General features: G+C 44.1%; 1 long non-coding RNA gene across 2 annotated transcripts; it reads right to left on the bottom strand.

Moving 5' to 3' along the window:
* Window positions 1-9,086: 9,086 nt before the first annotated feature.
* On the bottom strand, window positions 9,087-14,841 carry LOC139042189 (uncharacterized). 2 transcript variants are annotated; one of them, XR_011498612.1, is made up of 3 exons: window positions 14,263-14,841; window positions 10,522-10,697; window positions 9,087-9,702 (listed from the first exon to the last, which is right to left on the bottom strand). It is a non-coding gene; the product is annotated as an uncharacterized lncRNA (long non-coding RNA). The 2 variants fall into 2 exon arrangements; XR_011498611.1 differs by having other exon boundaries at window positions 10,550-10,697.
* Window positions 14,842-16,684: the final 1,843 nt, after the last annotated feature.

Genomic DNA, 16,684 nt, shown 5'->3' with positions numbered 1-16,684 from the left:
GAGGCCGTGCAGAACACTATGTGAGGAAAAAAACCCCAATAACAACAAAAAACAAAAACCAGGGGTGAGTAGAAACTGTTGTAATTGCCTCTATTTTCTTAAAGTGTGTGTTACTTTTCTCCCTTCCCCCTGGTGATATCGGCTCAACACAAGGTTGACATAAGGGAAGCCATATTGTAGAAAAGAAACCATATTGTCACTTTGAATGATTAACTAACCCAGACATACTCAGTAGACTTTACAGCCCCTCCCAACTGCTATAAAATGATAATTTTGTTCATTAGGAATGTGATGATTCCCCAAGCAGAAAGTCTATGCTGATAGTCATCAATGACAACTGAAAGATCAGCATGTAGGATGCTGCTCCAGTCTCTGATGCATATCCAGTGGAACAGAAGACTATAGGGAACTAAGACTAGATGTCTGTCCCATTCTGGAGATCAGATGTAGACCCCACTGGGATTAGGTCTATTTTTCAGGGACTGTTAAAATTTGGGTTGTCTATACTTCTTATCCTTCTGGTCTGATACTTGATTATAAAATGGGCCTTTAGATGTTGTTCGGAAACTGTTGAGCAAGGTACAAAATTCTAATAATACAAAATGTCAACGTGACGCTGGGAACAAGAGAATATTTCCAAATGAGTGCTAAACAGTTTCATTCCTCTAACCCAGATCTACGCCCTGGTTCAGCAGGAAGGAGCTAGATCAGTTGTAGCCCTGAGTCCTCCAAGAATGAGGAATGACCAAGGAATAGAAGGGACTGAAACAGGCAAACAGGTAGCCATTGATGATTAAGTAGCTAGGAACTCAAGAATTTTTCCTTTTTGCAATTACTGATTATACCTTTTAGCGGTTTAACCTGCCCATCGTTAACTGTGCTGTTTAGGCAATATGCCATCTGACTCCCACTAGGTTCCTAGAGATAACATCTCCCCGGAGCCTGGGTCACCATGATAATGGGTGTTTGAGCTCTTCTTCAGGAATTAGAACCCTTTGTCCACTCCAGGCAGGTTGAGCCACCAACTCATCAACTGGGCCCATGCAGATGTCCAATAGGTGACCTTTTGACATCGAGAAGCTAAAAGCTCCACCCTCAGATCATGCTAATGCTGCCATTTTGTGAGCATGCATCCTATGAAGAGGCATGAAGTTTGACTACATTTGTGCAGATCATCAATTACCCCCACTCCCCTCGCCTCCAATCACCTATCTGTCTCCACATTTCAGACGACCTTGCCTACCTTTCCTATAAATATCCCTGAACCCCTATTTTCAGGAAAGCAGATTTGAGACTCATGTTCTTGCTTCCTCACATGGCTGCCTTGTGATTAAAACCCTCTCTCTGTTGCAATCTCATTGTTTCAGTGTTTGGTTTTCTGGGCGGCAGGCAAAAACCACCCTGGTGCGGTAACACTGGTGTTGTAGGGCCAAGTCCTGATCTCTGGGCAAAAAATTGCTATGGTTTGGTTCCATCCACCAAGACAATGGGTCCATATTTTTCTATAGTCAAAGGCCCTTGTGTTTGGCCCCAGGAGTTTCACCTTGAACTTGTGCCAATGCTCAAGACTTCCTGTTCTGTTCCTTCCAAGTCATCTTGGAATCTTCAAGCTTGTGGATGGAGTCGGGGGTCCTGAGTTGTGAGGAGGGAAAGGGGAAAGTTGTGGGAATCCAAGACAGCTGTGCTTGGGAGAGTCTTCTAGGCCTGTCAGTAGAAGAAACAGGATTGTGGAACAGGACACCTGGGTCCTAGTGCTGGTGACTAAACATTGACCTTGAAGAGTAGATTTGCTTCTCTAGGGCTTAGTTTTGCCTGCTGCACAATGAGGAGATTTGACTAGATGAACTCAAACCCTACAACTTGAATGCCCTGGCCATGCATTGCCTTTCCTCTTCCTCATTCAAATTTGTATCATCCCTTCATGGCCCAAGGATCCGGCATCAGATACAACAAGTTGGGCTAATGTTTGTATGAGTGGGGACCAACTGCCAGGTATCATGTACCCAGTTGACTGACCTTTAGGCTACAGTGGAATGGGTGGATATTTTCGGCCTGGTATTATTTCGGGTTCTCTTTGGTAGCAGGAGGGGTGGGGTCCTACCAAATTGTGAAAGTCTTGACGGCCAGCCTGAGTCTGGACTCTTGTGAGTGGGGATCTACCAGAGGCTTTAAGTGAGAAGTGACCTGGTCAGATCTGAGTTTTGGGACACGCACCCTGGCAGCTGATTTGTTGGGAGAACTGTGGCTGTGGAAAGTCCACATGAGAGTCTGAGATCTGAACTTGGAGGTCAGAGGGCATAGAGAGCAGGGGACAGAAGAGTCATTTGAAGAACTGGCAGGCCTTGGTGAGTGACCAGAGAGAAGGGGGTGGTGAGGAGGAGGCTTGAAGATCATTCAGAGCTGTGTTTAGTTTGGGCTTTTGGGTGGCTCAGACGTCATTAGCCCTGAGATAAGGATGAGGGATTGGTTGGCTAGGGACTGAGATGCTAAACTCAGCTTGGGATAGGTTTAGATATGATGCCTGTGGACTCTCCAGGTGGAAATAGTGTATGGGCATTGGGAAGAAGCTCTAGAAGGAGGCTGGGGCTGGTGCGAGTGAGTGGTGGAGGCCGAGATGGAGAAGAGGAGTGAGCCCAGAGTCTGAGCCTGTAGGGTACTGCTCGGCCTGGTCTCATCACAAGCCACAGGGCTGAGTTCTACTCTTCTGCAACATTTTCTCTGTTGATCAGAGTGACTTTTCAGGGTTTTGGCCCAGACAGATATTCTTAGCCCGGGGGTCACTTATTAATTGCCTAAAGGAAAGGAAGGGCTTTTGGAGAAAGTAATAGAGAAAAGCAGGCAATCAAAACATATCCTATAAAACACTTTAACACTCATTGTAAAACGTAGAAGCACAATGTAAATTTAAAGTTTTGTTGAAAACACCATGTCCACAGGGCGGAAAGGGAGAGGGTGAGTCGAAGAGGGCAACAGGGAAGAAGTAACTTAGAAGCATTAAGCTAATAGCAAGGCTCCTAGGTCTAGAAATCTCCTTGGCAGGCTCCCTGTAGCTTAAAAGTTACTTGACCTGTCAATTTCTTGGAAGAAATGAGTTTTATATGTACACATTGCAATGTAAAATACTAACAACCAAAAGGCATGGTGTGCTTACTAATTATCGTACAACTGACAACTAGTGCAACTAAGTGTGTACTAATAGAACAAGTTATAGCCAACAAATACTGTGTGCTTACTGCGTGCCAGGCAGTGTGCTAAGCACTCTAAATAACTAGACTACCTCATTTGATCCTCACAACAGCACACGTGGTGGGTGCTTTTATTACCCCTATGTTACAGATGAGGGGGCAAGTTGTAGTCATTTGCCCAGGGCCTTGCAGCTCGTGTGTTAGAGCCAGAATTTGCAGCCAGGCCTGGGGAACTCCATAGCAGGTGCTCTTAACCTCTCAGCAGTCCAGTGGGGAAGTGATAAGGTAAGACTTCTCGTAGCGTGGTTCTCAGACCATCTGTATCAGAATTATCTGGGATGTTTGTCAAAAATTGAGATCTAGGAGCCAGCCTGGTTGAGTAGTGGTTAAGTTTGTGTGCTCCACTTTGGCAGCCCAGGACTCACCAGTTCGGATCCTGGGTGTGGACCTACACATGGTTCATCAAACCATGCTGTGGCAGCATCCCACATACAAAATAGAGGAAGATTAGCACAGAAGTTAGCTCAGGGACAATCTTCCTTGCAAAAAATAAAAAAAGAAAAGAAAAGAAAAGAAAATTGAGATCTACAGGTCTCACCTTGGACCAACCAAAAGCGGAATTTCTCAAACACTGGTATTTGAGACTTACTGAGTTGGGGCTGGGTGTCTGGGTTCTGGAAGGCAATGGAATCTTGTCTTCTCTAGTCACCTGCGGTTTGGGTATTATCCTTCTGTGAAGTTGGCAATGTAGTCTATGCTGCTTTCTTTGAACTATTGGAGGGGTGCATTCCGTTCTGAGAGTGGGCGAAATCATGCTGACGTTAATGCTGGAGGAGGCATTTTGACACAGTGTCTTGTATTCACATTTTCCTTTCACCTTTCATTTGCTTCTCTCCCCTCTATACCCTCTCCCTGACCACTGCCCCTCACTTCTTGGCCTGTGCCCTGAGTATCTTACCACCTGGGAGGGACAGAGACAGGGGAGGGCAGGGGAACATGGCGCTCAGTGGGGGACGCACCCTGGGAGAGGAGCAGTTGCTCTGTGGTTCCTCTCAAGCCCAGCCAGGCTCTCACGTGGAGGGGGAGCTTTCCATGAAGTTTAGCTGCATCATGCTGAGAGTGTGATGGGGAGAGTGGAGTTGCAGCCTGGGGTACGAAGTGGAAATCCTGTCACCCACAGTGGTGGTCTGCACATGTCCACGTCTTTTCTCAAATGAAGGGTTAATCTCCCTAAGAGCTCGGAGCCAGGTGATGCCGATAAACAGGAGGAAATGTGAATCTTTCTTTCATCCACTGGCAAGTTTGCAGGGCTGATCCACTTACACTCTCTGCCTTGAGTGAGCACAACAGTGAGTTTTATGCAGCTCACTTTTTGGGCTGTTCACACACCGTGGCCTTGGGGAGGTCCAGAGGTGTGGGGAGGGCCCTGGGCTGGGAGTGAGGAGAGCTGGTTCTGTGTCAGCTAAGCTACCAGTTTCCTTCGTTACCTTGGGAAAGTCACTCACTCACTCTGCGCTTGAGTTTTCTTATCTGAAAATTGTTGGATTTGGGTGAGACAATTGTGCGTGTTCCTTCTTGCTCTCAAGTTCTGCTTCTGTGACTAGCAGCAGGGAGGCGGGGGCAGGTGTGGCAGAGCCCTGGATGCTTCTTCTTTATTTCTGTCTCATGTGCCTGCCTTCCCCCAAATGAGCAGGTAGTGAGTTCCGTTTGTGTCTCCTCTTGCACAGCTCTGTGTTTCAGAGGCCTGAAGATGCCCACTGTGGGTGTGGTGAGGAGAGTCTCTGGAGCCTGGGGCCCCCTGGGCCCTGGGGAAGGACGGCCTGCTTGGTAGATTCCCTGCCATTGCACAGACTTCTCACGTTTTGGTTTGATGAGACTTCCCTCCCTGTTCTCCCCCCTCCTCCACAACCTACCCCTGAGCATCACATTCAGTTTCTGGAGTGGATTATGAGTGTTTGATAACTTTCCTGGCTGTTTCCTGCCTGTGGGTCCCTGAAACAAACAGCAGGAAACTCTCATAGACTTCGGGGTCTCTGCTTCATGTTTTCCTCTTTCCCCATAGAGCCTGAGAGAACACACAGGGCTCCAGTTCCAGAGAGACACATGTACATGCTCTAGCTCCCAGCATTCATATTGGTGAAGGGTGGGGTGGGGTTATATTCTTAATTGTCTTGGAGTCAGCATAACACATATGTGAACCCATGTGGTGTCCTAATGTCCTGTATGTTGCTGCCACTTAAGAGTTTAGAGTGGGTGCTATGTATGTGTTGAGTGTATTACCTGTGCCTGGGTGTGTGCATGTGGGTCAGAGCATGTGGTCAATTGCAGTTGATGCTGAGAGGAAGTAATTCAGGGGCTGGGGTTGCTCTCTTTATGTTTCTTCTTTTGCACAATGCGCTAGTAACAACTTGTGTTGTCAGAGGGCTGATTGAAAAGATGTTAGAAATTCCCTTAATCCAGTGTGAAATTCACCTTGTTTTATTCTTGGGTGTGTAATATGTGAGGGTGTGAGCAGGTGGAGGATGAAACACCAGACCTTCCTGAACAGTCTGAGGTCAGTTCTCAGAAATTAGCTGTTGACTGTTTGGCCATCACCACCTTGGGATTTGTGAGTAGGACCCAGAGGATGTGAGAGCTTCTGTGGCAGAGATATTGTCCTGTTCCGAGAAGATTAGAGACACATTGACAAGCTGGAAACAGGTCAAATTTGTGGCTTGTTTCCATCCAATATTTAGGCATTCTGACCTTTAAAAGCAATTTAATTTCACTGATATTGTCATCTAGGTACCAAGTGCCAGGTGGTGAGTTTTCAAAGATAAATGAAATTCAATCCTTATCCTCAGGAGCTAATAGTTGGTCTTTTCTTGAACAAGGTTTTCTGGGCCCAATTCCCTCCATGGCCAACTCTATCTCACTGGCAGTCTTCGGGACTCTCAGAACCAGACAGGTGAGGTGAGATGCTGGAGCGGCTGATGGAAGAGAATAGGGCAGGGGTCCAGCCCTTGCACTTTCTGACTCTCCTTTTCAGGTGCACAGTGACCATGGGAAGTAGGAAACTGGGCTCCTTAAGGAATGCTGTGGTAGGTAGTGTGGTGAGGATGGCAGCTCTGATGGTCCCTCAGCTCATCTCTCAGCTCCTCAGGCTACGAGAGCATGCCCTCCAGCACTCCCAGAGATGGAGATTGAGTATATTTCCTTGAGGGACTGGAAACAGGATTTGTTAGCTACTCTTAACAACATTAGCAGCGAGAGAGCAGGGCAATTCGAGGCCTTGTGGAATTGTCTCTGGGGAACTGCAGTTACTTCAGTCCATTCAGAGGAGGAGATTGGGCAGTAGCTAAGGGTGGGACAGAGAAACAGATGTTCAAAAATGCTCTGTGCAAGTTTTTTCTAGGGCTCCCATACTCAGCTCGTATCTCCTCCCCGATATGGCATCCCCTCCACCATGCCTAAGTCAACTGGGGTGTGACTCCCCCTCTCTCTTGAAAACCCATTCTGCTAAGACTTCGTGATGCCCTTTTGTGCCTACTTTCCCCCTTCAATATTGCCTTTGATATTCCTTTTAGCTCCAATGTCACTTCTGTAAAATGCCTTGGGGGAGGGGAAGGGATATTTTTCCAGAACCCCATTCTTAGGGTTGACTCTGGGCCCTGCACATTTCTACTTCTCCAGGATGACCCTGGGAACTTACTTCTAACCTGGGTTCTATTGTAGCTCTTTACCAACCCAGCTGCACCCTAAGTACAGCTTAGGGAGAGAGACAAACAGAGACAGAGAGAGGCTTCAAGCATCGGGATGTGTCAGGTGTCCATGTGCCTTTGCAGTCAAGTAGAGCAGACCTGGATTGAGATCCTCACTTTGTCCTTTATTAACTGTGTGACCTTGGCAAGTGATGTAAGCTCTCTAAGACTCAGTTCCTCCATCTGTAAAATGGAGATGATGTCCACATCATAGTTAGAATAATAGCAACATGTATTGAGCACTTTACACTTATTATTTCAGTCAATCCTCATACATTTCTAGGAATTAGGCACTATTGCAGTTGTCATGTTTCAGATGAGGAAACTGAGGCACAGAGAAGTTATTTAGCAGGCCCAAGTTAATGTAATTTGTAAGTGGTGGAGCTGGGATTCTGAACTTGGACAGTCTGACCTCAGAGCCTGTGCCCTTAACTACTGCACTAGACTGTGCAGTTCACAGAATGTTAACAGGAATTAATTGAGATAAACATTTGAAGCACCAGCTATAGTGCTTGGCACACAGTAGGCACTGAGTAAATGGTAGCTGCTACCACCAGAGCTGAGAAGCCTGCTTCCATGTGGGCATGAGGAAGATGTGGCCCTGGGTCAGGATGAGGCAGAGAGATGGGTCCTCCTGCTGACATGGGGGTTTGCACAGCGTCAGGGCTTCTTCCACCCTCACTCTGTAGGACAGGGCTTGTTGGCAAAGTCTTGTCCCTGCCATCCCAAAGTTGCCTGACAGGGCCTGAAAGGAAAACACAGGAGCTGAAACTGGGTGGCCATAGGGAGGGGCTCCCTCCCAGCCAGCTAGTTGTTCAAGAATCACTTTTTTGACTCTGCTTCAGAGGAATCTGGCTGTTCATTTCCTGATGTCTTGCCCATTTGGTCAGGGCTCCCTGATAATCTACCTGTGGAACAGAGTGGGGCTGCTGCCTAAATTGGCACAGGGTAAAGGGTTAATGCCAGGAAGCTAAGGAGACCTTGCAGGGGCCCAGGGAAATCCAGATGTGGGCTTCAGAGGAGGGAATATCAGGCTGGCTCTGTTTTCCTGTCATGTGTACCTTGGCTCTCCACCGGGCCCTGGGAACGGCTCGGTCAGCAGTCAGCAGTTCCGGCACACCTGCGCCACGCCAGGCGCTGGCTGGGCTAGAGGCAGCGTGGCTCATGGCTGAAGGCTTTTGGAGGCTGAGGGACCTGGATTCCCAGGATGGCTCAGCCACTGTTTAGTTGTGTGACCTTGGCTATTTATTCATCTTCTCTGAGCCTCAGTTTTCTCATCTGTGGGAAAATTGTGAGGATCAAGTGCAATAACATACATGAAGCCCCTAGAGCAGCAACTTACATGCTGTAGGTGCTCAGTAAATGTTGTGAGCCACGGTGGGTGCAGTGGGGGATGTGGAGAAATAGAAAATACAGTCCCTAATCTTTAAGGAGCTTATAGTCTGGGTAGGGGGAGAAGCAGTAAGACAGGTAAACATAGATCACAGCATCAGGACCGCATGCTCTATAACACAGGTCAGCAGGTGTAACGGACAGTGAGAGCTTTGGGAGTTCAGAGGTCGGAGAGCTGCCTTGTGGGCTAAGCTGGTCACAGAAGGCTTCCTGAACAGGTGCCCCTTGAGAATGTGCAACGGTTGGAGAGGAAGTTGGAGGGGCATTCAGAAAGCGTCTGAGATGAGGCCAAGCAGCATAAGTTCAGGGGATGGAGAAGAAAGCTGTTGGACTGGAACCAGGGGTTTGTGGGGCAGACTAGAGGGAGATGAGGTTCAATAGGTAGGTTGGGGCTGTTGTGAGGGCTTTGAATGCCACCCTAAGGATTTTTGGGTTTATCTGAAGATTTTTGAGGAGGGAAATGGCATTAATATTATGACCTTGATTCAGTCACTTATTCTTTTAACCTCTCTGGATCTTAGATCCCTCATCTTTAAAGTAGGGAGTTTGGACCATGTGATTATAAAGGAGTTTCTGTAGCTAAGGAGTCTGTGATTCTGTGACAGAGGAGATTATTTTGATGAGAAAGTGCAGAATTGGTTGGAAGGGAGAAATAGAGGCAGAAGAAGTATTTAGGAAGCCAGTGCAATGTCAGGCATTGTTACCGAACCTGAAGTGAGTTCGCTCACCTGTTGCACAGCAAGCCAATCTCTGACACCGGGGGTGGTGGAAGAAAGTAGGAACTTTATTTTTGCACAGCGCTGAGCAAGGAGAGAGGGCAGCTAACGCTGAAATCCCAAACTCCCTGAAAAAGCTAAAAGGAAGGGTTTCTATTTGGGGCTTTAGGTAGGAGAGGGGGAGCATATGGCCTTGCTGGTCGGAGCTTTCCCACCAGCCTGTCTCTGGCCTTGAGACACTTGCAGACAGGAGGGAGTTCATGACCTTGGTGGTCAGCAGCTTTCCCACCAGTCTGTATCTCTTTGTGGGGAGGAGATGGTCCAGGTGCTTGTCCTTGACGGTGTCTGTCTCCATGGAGGATAGTGGATTCTGGAGCCAGGAAGCCAGAGAGTAAGCAGGGAATGAGTGTTTTGCTTTTAACCCCATATATGCTGGGTTTAATGTGGGGAAACTGATATCAGGGTCGATATCAACTTCCCCCTATTTTATGTCCGTCCCTCAATCTTGAGGGATTTGGGGTGGTGACCAATCTAGCTAATTCCTGCTGAAATGTGGCGTAGGTTGTTTCATCTCATTGAACCAGTCTTTTAATAAGGCGGTGATGCTGGTGGGCTCCTGAAGTTAGGCCTGTATCATGTAAGTAACCAGGTATTTAATAAGAAGTTTTTCTAGAGAAACAAAAAGAGAAAAACACAGTTAATGATTGGAGCAAATTATAAACCAGTTTCTGAGCCCACGGGGCAGCCAATCAAGATTCCTAGAAGTCAGGGTCGAAGCATCTTTTGCAGTTTGAAATGTCTCTGATGGTGTCATCTGGCACTCAGGTAGCTTTCTGAGTGGCTTACACAGCAGTAGACATGAATCTCTCTTAAGTTTATATTGGGTCTTCCAGCTTCAGTTTGTAAGGCTTTAGGAAAAAGGGCAGATTTAGTTTTCAATGACTCTAAATGAAAATAATTGGGGGAAAAAAAAAACCCTGAAAATGTTAGTTTGTAAGTTTTTAGCCAGATATTTCAGGAGATGAAGAATTCAAGATCCAGTTCAGTTAACAGGAGTAAAATAAAAATTTCAAAGACAATTGAAAAAAATTAAAATCTAATATCTATAAACATGTATTACAGTTTCTATTCAAACATAATCTTCCTCCCTAAAATCACCCTCAATTTCACTAGACATAGCCAAATTAAGACTAACTGGTTTTCAAAATAAGTCTAGTTTTAATAAATTTGGCATAATTATTTACATAAGTACAGCAAGAATAGTAATTGATCATCTAGGCTCTTTTAAATCTGCTTTGCTGGAACCTTATAAGGAATCTCAGGTTGACCTTTAAAGGCCTCTCAAGGAAAGCCAAGCAAAGGACCCATTATCAGATTCTGCCTGCAGTACCTACAGATTTCGGTGAATCCCTCTCTTCGTGAGGTTCCCCAAAATATTGAGGTTCCTTGTACCTGCCAGAGGGAGCAACATTCTTTGCTCAACCTTACCAGGTTACAGAACCCATAAGCACAGTACCAGGCCAATATTTCCAAGTGGCTTTATTCCAGAATGTCAACCTTCATTCCTCAAAAGCTGTCTTGTCATATCCAAGGCTGTATGTTTTTTTTAAATATGATATTCCAGTCAAAGTCTTGGTGATATAACCAGTGTTTCCAATTGTGTCCTGTTAAAAGAAGAACAGATTCTTATTGCACTTATGCAAACAACTATATTGCCATAAGAATAAGAATACTTACTTATCAGAAGTTTTTGCGTTTTGGGGGGCTCAAATAGGGAGGAAAAGACAAATGTTTCAATTTTGTTTATAAATTGCTGCAAGTCATTGTTCTTTAAGAGAATAGAGAAAAAGGTTTTCTTAACTCTGAAAAAAAAGCAAAACATTAAAAACAGTAATATCTCAGTTAAAAAGTCATAAAAATTATAATCATCCCTATCAGTTTATTCTGTCCTGTGTAATTGGCTCTTGATTTTAATCTTCTGTCAGCAGTTTGTGAGGTCATCAGTTTCTCTGTTGGAGTTCTGTAATTTTTACCCAGTTTAGTTTTACAATCTGAACGTTTATTAGAAACCTGTATTCTAGAGTGCCAGAGTCCTTTCCATGAATTTCTCTGAAGATGAAACATATTTGCAAAAACATCAAAGTAAAATAGCCACTGTTCATAAACAACAAAACATTCAAAAATGGTAATTGACCATCAAAAAAGGCATTTGACCATCTCTGTGATATACAACATTTTGAGATAATAACCAGGATTATAGCTGACAATCAGAACAGATCAGATAATTTTTAAAATATTTATATCAGTAACATTTATATAATATCATTTAAGAAAGTTTATCATTACTTATCTGACAATGCTTCTCATGTAATTTAACATACAAAATAAGCCTTATTAGTTTAGCTTTCTTTTCTTATAGGAAGAGAGCAAATTTCTCCGAGAAGTCCCAGGGGCCCTCTGAAAATCCCCAGAGAAACCTTCTCTCCTCTTCCAGGTCAAAAGAAAGCTTTTATTCGATACTTGAATATTTGTGTCAGGGGGAAGCTTGTCAAAAATATTAAAAGCTTTAAAACATTTGTTCAGATAGGAAACAAAGTTCACTTGTAAAACCATGTTCAGGTATCTATTCAAAGTGACAACAGAAAGAGTCAAGGGGAAACAGTGTTAAAATAGTCAAAAAAAGCCTTTTTATAATCTTTTTATAAAGAGCAGATTAAAAATTTAGGAAAATTATCCTTTTAAGAAAGAGGAAACCAAGTTTTAATTTTGTACCAGTTTATTTTTGACATATAGGTTTATGTACTTAATTGGATTTACTTTAATCCTGGACAACTTGACCATATATAAATCTCTTTAGGGTTTTACTTTTACAAAGCTTTGGTTACTTTTTTTATGTTCAGAATTTGTTCCAGCATTTTAGGACAAATTTATTTTTCTCAACTCAAGAAACAAAAATATTTCCATTTTTTATATCTTTTTATTAAAAACATATATTTTATTTTCTTTGTATACAGACCTTTTAGAAATATATGTTTTCTCAGCATACATAAAACATGTTTATTAATAAACCTAAGCACTTTTTAGTCTCTTTGATATAAGAAACCAAAGGCAGACAAATATATGCTTAGTAGTTAACCTTTAATATTTTATCTTATGTGGAAATGACCTAGATACCCAATAAACTGTTATTATTTAATTTAACTTAGTAAAGTTATAAAATTTAAGTTTCCCAAAAGATTTTGGAAGCTGTTTTTTAAGTATTCAGATTATAAAACATAATTATTGTACTTAAAACTCTTACCCAGTTTTAACAATTACTCTTAAAAACTTCATGTGACATTACAGCAGTTAACTATTGTCCTCAGTTGTTTTAAGTACATATATCATAATATAATTATTATACATATAATTATACATATAATTATTGTTAAAAAGTTTTTCCAAAAACTTTTATTTTTTATATTTATTTAGTTTACCTGTTCTTAATAATTATATTTAGATTGTCTACAAAAACTCCATGAGACATTAAACAAAATTAGCTATTATACTGAGTTATGAGTTTTGCTGATAAATTTTGTAACAGAGATGACATGAGCTCATTTGACCAGTAAACCCAGGCTGTATGTCTGCATTGTAGCCAATGCTCATAACTTTGAGGACATGTTCATTTTAAATGAAGCCAGCAAACTTAAACAGGCTTTTATTCATCAAAGATCATTTTATATCATGTTAAATAACTTTGTCTCTTAGAAGTTTTTGCATATTCATTAAAGACTGCATTCCATTATGAGAGATTTTGAATCCTCTTCTGAAACAGGTTTTCATAATGATCGTTACAATTCCCAATTACCTCAAAAGTTTGCTTATTTTTACTTGTTCAATTTTAGATCAGAAATTTTGGGGGAGTTGAAGCTCAGCTCAGCTTGCTGGGAAGCTCAGCAAGAGAGTAGACAACAGCAGCAGATTTGGGTTGGCTGGCTGCTGGCATGTTTAATTATTTAATTATTTTCTTAAAGAGGCAGTAAAGTATTTCTAATTTTATTTAGAAGCCTCAAAAGATTAAAACAGGCTCCCCATTGTTGCAGCTGGCTTTTCCAATTGCATACATTAGTTTGGGTGAACTGTAATTGGCCCGTTTAAGTGTATCAGTTTTTACAAAACTTTATCTTAGTTTTACTAACCCTTATACTTTTAATTATAACTTACATTAGAATTCTATTAACAAGTTTTGGTATTACAATATTGTTCAGCAGAAGCATTCCCAGTTAGACATAACATTTATTCCCAAAGAAAACATCCAGGCAAAGATGACATAACCTCTTCATATAATATTAGCTTAAACACCTTAATCTTTATAGTCTTATTAATCTTAGTAGCCTAACTGTTGCCCCAAACAATTGTTGGTCAGGTTTTTCACTCTGATTTTTGCCTCCTGACCTTTTACATTTTTCAAACTGGGGTAAATAGAACAGGTTTGTCTGATGTCCTTTAATGTTGGGGAGCCAATAGAGGGGTCCCTTTAGCCCATCCAACCTTAGGCAGTGTTTCATTAAAACCTTTGTTTTAACTTCATTTATATCTGTTCCATTTATCCCATTGGGATGAGTCCTGTGACTCTTCCCTTTCTGATTTCTCTTTGTTAACTTAACATTTTCTTTAGCATCTGTAAGACTATGAGAAGCTGAGACCCCAAGTTTGATTAAGTTCTTAAGACTACTCATTATAGTTTCCTCTTAATTTGGTCTTTTCATAGTACCAATAAAACAGTTGTTGATCATAAGAGCTATCTAAAAAGTTTCCCAACTTGAGGATCCATCTTTTGGCCATTTTTTTCTCTCCGGAGTCTAAAGAATATTGTGGCCACGTGGTTTACAAAAGAAAATCATCCCTCTTTAGACATTGCCTTATAGCTATAGGTCGACCATCATCCAAAGTTTTTCCCAAGGGGCTCTTAGGTGTAATAAATGCAGCATCTCCCATGTTAACACTTTTAAAAGGACAGACAAACAGACAAAAACAACAAACACCAAACACGCGCACATTCCCAAAAACCCTTGGCCACAAACGGAAGCCAAAACAAAGACCAAAACCAAAAACCAAAGTGCTTCCAGTCCCAGCTTAGTCCATGTCCTACACTCGGGGGCGCCCAACAAATGAAGATCCACCATGCAGATCTTCCCAAATGAGCAAGGACAAGGGACCTCGGTTGTGCACACCCGGGGGACTTACCAAAATTTGGCCAGGGCGTCGCGGCGACTTCAAAACAAATGGAGCCCAGAGGGCTGCCAAGGTACCCATTATTTCCAGCCGGTCCTGTTGGAAAAGGTTAACACAAAGACAAAGACAAAAACTACCAGCTACTTGCAAGAGACGTCTTCCTAAGTCCGAAACCTGGTTTCTTCCACCAACAAAGCAAAAGCGCCGTGGGCCAACGACGTCTGGCTAGCAGCCAGCTGCTTGGGGCTGTCCCTGAGACAAGGGGCTCAGGCAGCTGCAGGACAGCTTCCAAGAGAGGCCTTTAGCCAGAGGCCAGTGTGCCACAGGCGAGACGTCCACCTGGGACATTGTCCCGTCTGGGTTGCCAAATTGTTACCGAACCTGAAGTGAATTCGCTCACCCGCTGCGCAGCAAGCCAATCTCTGACACTGGGGGTGGTGGAAGAAAGTAGGAACTTTATTTTTGCACAGCGCTGAGCAAGGAGAGAGGGCAGCTAACGCTGAAATCTAAAACTCCCCGAAAAGCTAAAAGGAAGGGTTTTTATTTGGGGCTTTAGGTAGGGGAGGGGGAGCATATGGCCTTGCTGGTTGGAGCTTTCCCACCAGCCAGTCTTTGGCCTTGAGACACTTGCAGACAGGAGGCAGTTCATGACCTTGCTGGTCAGCAGCTTTCCCACCAGCCCGTATCTCTTTGCGAGAGGAGATAGTCCAGGTGCTTCTCCTTGATGGTGTCTGTCTCCATGAAGAATAGTGGATTCTGGAGCCAGGAAGCCAGAGAGCAAGCAGGGAATGGGTGTTTTGCTTTTAACCCCATATATGCTGGGTTTCATGTGGGGAAACTGATATCAGGGTCAGTATCAAGCTAACATCTGCTGCCAATCCTCCTCTTTATGCTGAGGAAGATTGGCCCTGAGCTGACATCTGTGCCCACATTCCTCTACTTAATTTGTGGGACTCCTGCTACAGCATGGCTTGACAAGCAGTGCATGGGTCTGCATCCGGGATCCAAACGGGCAAACCCTGGGCCGCCAAAGTGGAATGTACAAACTTAACTGCTGCACCACCAGGCCGGCCCCACTCCCTTCCCATTCCTCCTTCCCCTCCCCAACTCCATTTTCACGGGACTCATATCAAGGACCCAGAAACACTCATTCTTATTCTAAGGTCTCTCTCTGATCCCCACTACTCCCTTTTCTCTCACTTCTACTCCTGGCCCCCATATTTACAGTGTGTTGCTAAAAACAGCATAGATATTGGTAAAAGCTTAACTGGTATACCTTTCAAAGTTTCATCATGAAAACAGAAACCCCTCTAGGTATTTCTATCAGAAAGGTCTTTAACATAGGGAATTAGGTGCTTTTAAAACAATTGAAAGGCTGGAGAAATGGAGGTTAGGGAGTTGTCACTGAAGTCTGATTTCAAGGTCACACTGCCACAGCCCCCACCCAGAAGTAAAGAAACACCTGCCTCTTCCCATAAAGCTTGTGTCTGCCACACATCAGCCAACCCAATAGCAGAAATAGTAGCTTCTGTCTCCCTTCCACATTCTGATCTCACTTTGCTGCCACAGACTTTTTGCCCATCTCGGGAGGGGCCACCTTGGAGTTTTCCCAGCTCCTCTCTTGTTCTCACACCCCACAACCAACCCTTCAGCAAATCCTCTGGACTCCACTTTCAGAACAGATCCAGAAACTGATTCCTTCCCACATCGTCGGGCCACTGCCACCTCTCACTTGGATTACTGCAGTCACCTCCTCACCGGGCTCCCTGCGCTCAACCCAGCAACCACAGGCATCCTGACAGAACACGCATCACTCACGTCCCTCCTCTGCTCTGAACCCTCAGTGGCTGCCCAGCTCACTCAGAATAAAGCCACAGTCCTGGCCACAAGGCCCGGGAGGGCCTCACCATCCAGCCCCTCTCTTTCTGACTTCATCTGCTCTCATCTCTCCCTCTCTCTGCTCCAGCTGGGCCTCCTCCTTGCTGCTCAGATGCCCACAGAGACCCAGAACTAGTTCCTTCACTTCCTTGATGGCTTTGCTTAAATGTTGCCTTTTCAGAGAGGATTTCCCTGAACACCATCTTTTAAAGAAAAAGGAGGGGGGGAAACCACTCCAAGCATGCCTTATTTAATTCTAACATATCATTGTTGCTGTTGTTTGCTTTATTGTGTGACTACCCCCAAGCACATCAGGTCTACGAGGACTCGGAGTCTTGCATGTGGCTCCAAGGTCACCTTGGACTCAACATAGATGGAGGAAGGAGAAGGCACTCCTGCTTCTCAACCACTCAGGCTCAGAAGTGACACCAGTCATTTCTGCCTGCATTTCATTGGTAGGAATTAGTCATATGGTCCAACAGAGGCAAGGGGGTGCTGGGAAATGTAGTCCCTAGTTGGGCAGTTTCCACCCACTTTCCATCGGTGGGAGCTAGTC

This window comes from Equus asinus, chromosome 26 (assembly GCF_041296235.1).
Source record: "Equus asinus isolate D_3611 breed Donkey chromosome 26, EquAss-T2T_v2, whole genome shotgun sequence".
In the NCBI taxonomy this organism is placed as follows: Eukaryota; Metazoa; Chordata; class Mammalia; order Perissodactyla; family Equidae; genus Equus; species Equus asinus.
This window is presented reverse-complemented; position numbering and strand designations above follow the sequence as displayed.